Here is an 8824-nt window from a genome sequence, read left to right on the forward strand (position 1 = left end):
AGAGGGAGCTCTGACTTTGCTGTCTTCTGACACAAGCACCCTGCTGCTTCTGGGGGTGGCTGGGAAAGGACACGTCAGGAACACGACTCTGATGCTGATTGCTAAGAATTGTCGCACAGGGAGAAGCAGAGTGATTCTTGCCATCTTTTAGACCCCCTGGAAGAAAAGGGTCTTGTTCGCAGCATGGAAGGTGCGCCCTGAGAAACTGACTGTGGCTTGTGCCCACCCCCCACCTCCGGTACTGCGGACCTTACTGCATGCAAGTGATAAGGTTATTGTTCCCAGTGCTGGATCTGGAGACAACTTAGCCCCTTTCAGAGGGGTGGGAGGCCCATCTCTCGCCCTCCCGCTTGCTGTGTGGATTGGTTTCGTCATTGTTATCTTGGGAAAAGAGAAAGCAGATGTTAACCATTACCCCTTGAGAATTCACCTTGCTAGGCTGTAAAATTCTGCATTATTAACATTCCAAAATTCTTCCATTCTCTGTGCACATCTTAGATGGGGGTGTGCTCGTGTGTGTGAATATTTGAGAATTCAAAACTGTGGAGAGGATAGAGGTGGCAGAAGTTTATTAAATTGGCCTAGGGCGGTTTTGAAATTTGAAAGTTTCTCACACTCCATGGCTCTGGGCCAACTCCCAGCTGGCTCTGCTGAGCAGCCCACACAGGGCTCAGTCACCAAGGTGCGGTCCCTCTGTCCTCACAGAGATGAAAGGCTAGCATTTGAGGGTGCTAAGGGAGGAGGCCTTAAGATTTGTCCAGCTCCAGCTAGGCTCCGGGTCACACTGAGAACAGTCGAGATAGCCTATGGGAGACACTCAGGTGACTTGGTGGTGAATGTGTGAAATCTTGAAGCACTGGTGACGTTTACGTATAAGTCCTCCCAGGGTGAGGTGAGAGCTCCCTCCAGAAGTCAGTGGTGGAACCTATCAGATCTGCCTGACCCACAGAGGAGTCGGAGGTTTACATTGTTGTTATTGCTGCTGCTGCGGTGGTGATGGCTGTTGCTGTTATATCGTCATTCCCATTTTTCTCTGTTTAATGGGAGAAAGGAGGAAGCAAAACCAAATATTTATGAAACTCTTGCAAACACAGACACGTGCTTTTGCCTCAGGATGACAGCAGGTTCTGGTGGCAATAGAGCCAAGCACTGATATTCAAAGCTTTGAAATCAGAAGACTTGGGCTAACTTCTGCCTCTGTGCCTTTTCAGCTGTATTACCTTAACAGTGCTAAGTAGCCTACCTGACCCTCAGTCTCCACCTCTGTGAAATGGGAACATCAGCAACACTTGTGCTATAGGGGCACTCTGAAGACAAATGAAGGGACATAAAACACAGTCTCTGGCATGTGGGAGATGCCCAAGAAATGCAAGTAGAATATGTTTTATATCTTTGAATTATTTGTTTATTTGTTTCACTTTATGTGTGTGCATGTATGTATGTGTACCACATGTGCCTATTGGGTCCCCTGGAGCTGGGATTATGGATGATTGTGAGCTACAAGACTGGGTGCTGGGAACTGAACCCTGATCCTATATTAGAACAACTCGGAGCCCCGCTGCAAACAAAATCCCTTTCCCAAAGGAGGCACTTCCTGCCCCAACTCCACGCCATAGTCCTCAGGCCCTGCCCCTAAGTTTCGATTTCAGAATTCCCAGCTATAAAAAAATTCACTAAGGCCTGGAGAGATGGCTCAGTGGTTAAGAGCACTGACTGCTCTTCCAGAGGTCCTGAGTTCAAATCCCAGCAACCACACAGTGGCTCACAACCATCTGTAAATGGGATCTGATGCCCTCTTCTGGTGTGTCTGAAGACAGCGACAGTGTACTCATATGCATAAAATAAATAAATCTTTTTTTAAAAACTCACTAAGAATATTTTAGGGAGAAAAGAAAGACAAAATAGAATCCAATTCCTGCAATTAACTAATAAACTAGAACTAATGGAACTTTACAGTGTGCTCCCCTTAAGGGAAAAGCTGGTCCAGTGCTAACCTCCCTCATTGTCTCCTCCCAGGGTAGCCTGTTGGTTCTCTATCCCGGTGAAGCCTAAGAAACCCCAAGTGAGCCCTGGTGTCTCCTGAGCCTCCAGGAGTAGAGAACAAAAGCCTCCTTGGCTTTGTGGTAAAGAAGTCAAGAGCTGGAGCACCTCTGTAACTCCGCCACTTGAGAGTCTGAGGCAGAATTAACCCAAGTTCAAAGTCAGCCTAGACGGTGAAACTATGTCAAACAAAAACCACTCAAGAAGAACCCATAGCCAGCGACAGAGAGGGGTAAAGACCAGCACAGGATCGGATAAAAGCCAACCTCCGATGACTAACCGACATAAATGGTCCTGAGCCACACACTCCCTGGCACTTAGGGCCAACATTGTTTGCAGAATCCCCAGCTCAGGGTGTGGGAGGCTGAGAACCCAGAGAGGGAGCTGTGTAGGCAGGTACTCCCCTGCCTGAGCAGACAGCCATCCATCACTTGGAGAGGCAGCAGTGGTAGGGATGGGAACTCTGTCATCCCCCTCCTGCATCTCGCCCCAGCAGGCTGGGGAGAGCCTAGGCAGTGGTGCAGAGAAACAGAAGTGGAGCTACCCCGCCCCCTTCTCAGGATTGACACTGAAGACACAAGTTTCTCCATTCCTTAACAGCCCCTGAAGTTGATAATAAGGACAGTTGCTTTAGATCCTTAAGTGATGTCAAAGGGGCCTCCTGGTAAGCAAGGAAGAAAATAGAGCTCTCTAGGGTCAGCACCCGTGCTGGGGCCCCTGGGAAGACTCTCTTCTATAACACCTAACCCTGTCTGCTGGGCGACTGTGGGGCAGTGTGGAGTCATTACCAAATAAGCTGGTGGCAGGCCTGAGAGCTGCTGGATCCCCTTCACATTGTGCAGGCTCTGAGTCCTCAGTGCACTGGGCAGGGCTAATGCTTTGGAACCCCCATCCTGGGGCTGCAGGCAGTGTGCTCTGAGCCCCTGAGGCCTAAGCTGAGTTGACAGGCTCCATTAGAGAGCAGCTCTGTCGTGGAAATTGTGATGTTAACCAAGGGCCATGTGGTGGATAGCAATTCCCACAGTTCCCTGTGCTGAGTAGCAGGCCAGACAGTTTTCCTTAGGGGTGACTGAGAAGATCAGGGGACATTCCTAGTTCCATTTCCCAGCTGGCCTCCCCTAGCTTGACCTGTAGGGGAAAACGTGGCCTGGGGACCCTCCCCTACCCAAGGACACCCATGTCCCCAGACACCCAACTCCACTCCTGAGGCCTAATGGTCCACACACCCTGGGATCAAAGCTTCAGGTGAGTCTCAAAATTAATCCTAAATGTAAACTCTTGAAGGACTTTGGGATTTAAAGTAGGGAAACCAGTGGGTGGGAGAGGCGACCTGAGTCCACAAGAGCTTGTGTACACAACATAAATAATAATGCAGATTTTTTTAATTAAAAAATAATAAAGTGGAAAAGTCTTTCCAGTAGGTTCTGAAGTAGCAAGAGTTCTGGAAAATTCCAACCATTGTAGCAAAAGCAAGCCTTTTCCCCTCTAGACCTGAACATCCCCACTTCCAGGGTTCAAGGACAAAGTCCAGGACCTGAATCACAATTCTGTTGTTGCCACCTAAGACAGCAGGTAGATCAAGCCAGGGCCAGGCTGAGTCCTACTTCTCTTAGAAGGGAAAAGTTACCTCCTGCCAGAGAACTGGACTGAAGAGGCAGCCAGGGGAACTATTTGGATCTTATCCAACCAGGAGGTGGATCTGGAACAGCAATGCCCTTGAAGTCAGAGACCGTAAGACTTTGAACCTAACAGAACAAGATCAATAAAATGAACTCATGAAGTCATGCACTCCAGGGACAGAACCAACTCCCTGGGTCCCACTCTCTCCCTCCTTAGGAGGATCACGGTTCCCACAACACCGAGTTCTCTGCATACACAGTCTGTTCCCGTTGTAGCTGGGCCCAGGACCCCAAGTCTCAGTGGCCTCAGAGATGCTCCAATCTCTGTCTATCCAAAGGTGTAGCTGTGGATTGGGCATTGTGGATCCTGTGAGGGGCATCGTTTTGGCTCAGAGGAAGGCCAGGATAATGTGAAATACAGAACACTCAAGTCTAAAAGCAATTGAGATGACTGGGAAGTGTCAACCATAGACAGGGACTAAATCTAACTGCAGTGGGTCAGCCCGCTGGAGTAGAGTCCCCTGTCTGTCAGCCTGGATCTAAGGCACCCTCCCTCCCTGTTCTTGCGTCTGTCACTTCCCAAGCTGGTCACCTAGGACAGCTCTCCAAGACGATGATCTTTCCTCTCCCTTCTATTGCCATCCTGCAAGCCAGGTCTTGGGTGCCAATGCCTCCTCCTACGAAGCCCTCCTCAGGGCCTCCAGCCAGACTGGCTAGTGCAGTCACCGCACCTGGGCTAATCCCGGGCGGAGACCGAGGCTGCCATCTAGCGGGCGCAGCGGGTGCGGTCGGGGACCCGAGTCCGGCCCAAAGCCCTAGGCTCCCGGGTCTGCGCCTGCTTGACTCATTTGGAAGGCAGGACTCAGGGCTCAAAATTCAGCTCGATCTGTGTGATCTCATCCAACAGCCCTCTCTGGATTAAGCCTCACTTCCTGGTAAACCAACTGGATACAACCGCTTCATTCGAGTGTCGGAAAATGCGGGACTCGGGGTCGTTGCCCCCTCCTTCTCCAGACCATTGTCCCACACTCTTATCCAAGCAAAGAGCCAATCTGGTCCCCCCAAACAAGGAAGATGGAAGGAGACGCTGTGGAAGCCCGGAAAGCAGAGATCCGCTCTGAACAGCAGGATCATTTTCTAGGAATTGTAAACCCAGAACTGTAAATAAAATGCTAATGATTTATTCCTGCTCAAACTCCGGGGGCTGCGTCGCAGCTTTTGAAGACAATCCCAAGCCTGGCTTTCCAGGAAGGCGGGCCTCCCTGCGGTGCCTCCTTAGGCTCTGCAAAGGCTTCCCCTACTTAGTCTTTTCCTTCTGGCTTGGTTCCATGAGGACTCTGGGAACCTTCACCGACCTCTCTGTAAGCCTTGGCTGCCCTACCTGTGCTAAGTCATTTCTTTAAATGGTGAGCTTTAAATCAGTGAATAAATGCTTGAAAGCCATTCGGGGAGCACAAATTCGCATCTGCGGCTGCCATTGGGCTGCCCAGTGTCTGGGTGTGCTAGATAAGCTGAGGGCCAGTGGGTAAAGAAAGAGGCCAGAAGACCGTAGTCCAGCTAGCCCGACTGACAGGAACAGCAAAGATGGCTTCATTTCCCCCTCCCCATTCAGCAAAAGGTATGCAGAGCAGGCAGATCCAGGCTCAGAGCCATCTGCAGAGGCGTGGGTGCTAAGGCTAGGGCATGCTCCACAGAGGCACACGGATGACTTTGCTTGTGTTAGCAAACTTCTCTTCCCCAGACTTCCTTTACTTGAGTTCATGGAAAATGGCAAGTCTCTGGTTAACACAGACCCTTCTTCTAACGTGCTTTTGAATGTAAGATCCAAGTGACAAAATGGTCAAGACCCCTGTCTCCTGATGGAGACATCTTGATAGAAGATGCAGTCCAGGCTGGCCTGGAACCCACTCATGATCCCCCTAAGTCTTGAAGTGCCATGATTATAAGCATGCACCCTCCATGTGGTGTGGAGGGTCACACGTGGTGATCCTCCATATTACCAAGGAAATACTTCATGGTCACTAGTAGATCCATACATCACACTATCGAGGAAATGTGTGTCCTAGAGAAGCCAATACAGAGAGCTTTACTCCTCTGTTCGTTGGAAAGCATATTGATCTGCATACAGACTAGATTCTGATCCCAGGGGATATCGTCAGATAGATGAAACAATTGTAGTCCATAGGGGACTCATAGCCTAGGCCAGGCCTCCTTGCAAATCACAGAGTCCTGTTACGTACCCATTCCTGTCCTCCGTCACAGAGATGTGGATCCTAGCTCAGGCATGTATTCCTCAAATAGGTGGGTGTCTTGAGGGATTTCATGAAAGAATCAGGTCTCTGAAGCTTAAAATAAAACAAAAAGTCAGGACCACGGGGTTTTCTTTTAAAAACAAACAAAACAAAACAAAACAAAACAAAACAAAACAAAACAAAAAAAACCCAAGTCTTTGAGACATCCAACACTCGCCCTGTAAGTTGTGCTGTCTCAAGAATCAAACCTCAGCTCCTGTGGCAGGATTCTAATAGTTCTTTTTAAAAACAAAGAATAATTTGTATGGGCTGGCGACATGGCTCAGCACGCAAAGCACTCGTCTCCCAAGTGTGAGCCTCTCCGTTTCTATCCCAGAAGCCCCACAAAGGCAAGCATCGCCGAGGACCTATACCTCCAGTGCTCCACTTGAAAGATAGGAGAGGGAGAGAGGAGACTCCGGGGGGGGGGGGGGTGTGCACCAGCTACCCTGGTTCAAACAGCAAGGTAACAGAAGATCCTCCTCAGACCAGGTAGACAGTGAGGACTAATACCCAAGGGTGTACTCTGACTTCCACATATGCTATGCCATGAATGCACTAAACACACACACACAGTCTATGCAAAGGAAAAGAAGAATCTATAATAGCAAAGAAAATGAATCAAGTCCAGCTATCCAGAGCATGGATAATCTGTGCACTGCTGAGTCAAAGAGACAAACAGAAAAGCACACATAAACAGCGTGGTTCTATTTATATAAAGTTTAAACACAGCAAGCAAGCTATTTAGGTATAAAATTATGAAGACAAGTAAAGAAATGGTCATCACCAGAGCTGGAGACTCTGGTCATACAGGGATAGAGTCATCACCTAGCACTGGCAAAGCCCTGAATTCTGTCCCCCAAACCAACACAAAACAAAAAACAAACAGCAAAATGTCACATCGAGGATTAGCTCACAGCAGGACTTTTGTAAGGCAGAAATGCTCAAGTTTTTCATTTGTTTGAGACAGGGTCTCACTATGTAGCTCTAGCTGTCTAGACCTCAGTATGTAGACCAGGCTGGCCTCGAACTCAGAGAGCCACCCCTTCCTCTGAAGTGCAGGGAGTAAAGGCATGTGCCACCATGTTCCAAGTAATGCTCAATTAAGAAAAAAAGACTTATTCATTTGTATGTATTTGAATGTTTGCCTACATGCATGTGTGTATCCCATGTTTTGTTTTGAGACAAGGTGGCATGTAAGTGGGCCTCAAATTCCATGTACAGCCAAGGATTACCCTAGACTCCTCCTCCTCCTGAGTGCTAGAATTACAGGCATGAGCCACTCCTAGCTTATGGAATGCTGAGTACCAACACTGGTCTAAAGGATGGAAAATGTAGCTCATTAGGAGAGATCTACTTGTCTCTGCCTCTCAAGTGCTGGAATGAAGGGTATAAGCCACCATGCCCAGTCTTTGTTTATATATATATATATATATATATATATATATATATATATATATATATATATATATAATTTTCTCAAACCAAACCAAACTCTTTAGTCTGGGCATCCACACTCTGCTAATTCTCTAAATCACTTGTGTTGAACTGTTGTTGGCTGTGGCAATTTCTGATTCAGTTCAGCCTTAAACATACAGGGGAAGTAGAAAGATGATTTTGGATAGTCTTACTAACTCATTCATGATCTTATGATCTTACCCTCTGTCAGCCTCTGTTTCCCCTAGAATACTACTGCAAGGGAAAGTAGAGGAGATGATATTCCCAGGCCTTTAGCTATGTGAAAGGTGCCTTGTGTCTCTAGAGAGGTTTTCTCTGTTCTAAACACCTGTGCCCAGAGCCCAGCAAATCCTTCAGTGGCATCACATAGGTAGAGCAAGTGAGTATCCCCAAACAAACAACAACCCAGAAGCATTTCTGAAAAGGTCACAAAGACTGCTCCTGGGGAGGCGGCCACTCACCTCTTGCCTCCTCCCAGAACTCCTCACAGATCTTCCCTCCACACTGGCAAGAGCTGTCTCTGGGCCTCGTGTCCCTTGGGAGAAGCAAACACTGCTAAAATCCCATTGATTAATCGGGTCCCACCCTCGGATCAATGGCTGGCATTAGTCAAGCTTAGTGCAGTTTTATTAGTCTGGCTGCCCTCTTGCAGATGTTATAGATGAAGAAATAAAGTGGGGAGGAGAGAGAGAAAGGACAAAATCATTAGTCTGAAAGGAGTAAAAGAGCATCCCTCTGTTTTGTATTCTGACTCAGGGCCAGGCCATCTGCAACAGGAGCACACACAACAATCCATTTCAAAGCTATTTCCAGAAGTTCTGCCCAGCCTCCTGATTGCCCATGTCTCTGGATAGCTAAGATCCCAGGAGTGTTTGGTTCATAGCAACCACCAGCTCTGTCTCTGAAGCCATTTGACAAGGCTCCAAAACCACCTGAGGTCCCATTCATTCGTCCATTCATTTCTCACAAGGGCCAGACTTTCGCAGGATGTAGGAAAACCAGCCTAACCATCGGCCAGACAATCTGTCTTGAAAGTGTCATCTCTGCTCTGAAGGGACCAATCCTTCCGCAGGACTCCAAGAGGAGCCTGCCACATGGTGCCCACCTTGCCAAAGCTTTGGTTCAGCAAAGGAAACCCACGGGCCTGCTTCCCAAAGCACTCCAGAGAGGCGCTTTGAATTAAGACCAGAAATGCTTTTAGAAGACTGCAGTCTCTGGTCTTCTAACGATGACCTCTTCCTTAATTTTGTGATGGCTTCGTCTGCCTTTTTCGATCAGCTAGGTAGCTATAAAAAGCTAAGCACCTCCTACTAACCCCATTAAGATGAAAGCGGAGGATTTTATTATTCATTTTTAATAGGAAGAATCTGAAACCCCCCACCCCCAGAAGTGTAAAAGGTAGGGTTTTGATGTATC

The 8824-nt window shown here is 48.1% G+C and overlaps 1 long non-coding RNA gene across 1 annotated transcript; it reads right to left on the minus strand.

The window, feature by feature from the left end:
• Positions 1–762: 762 nt before the first annotated feature.
• LOC115030852 (uncharacterized) lies at positions 763–7938 on the minus strand. Its single transcript, XR_003836416.2, has 3 exons — positions 7870–7938; positions 5900–6004; positions 763–1033 (listed from the first exon to the last, which is right to left on the minus strand). It is a non-coding gene; the product is annotated as an uncharacterized LOC115030852 (long non-coding RNA).
• Between the last annotated feature and the right edge of the window lie 886 nt (positions 7939–8824).

This window comes from Mus caroli, unplaced genomic scaffold (genome assembly GCF_978045245.1).
Source record: "Mus caroli unplaced genomic scaffold, Mus_caroli_1 scaffold_6, whole genome shotgun sequence".
In the NCBI taxonomy this organism is placed as follows: domain Eukaryota; kingdom Metazoa; phylum Chordata; class Mammalia; order Rodentia; family Muridae; genus Mus; species Mus caroli.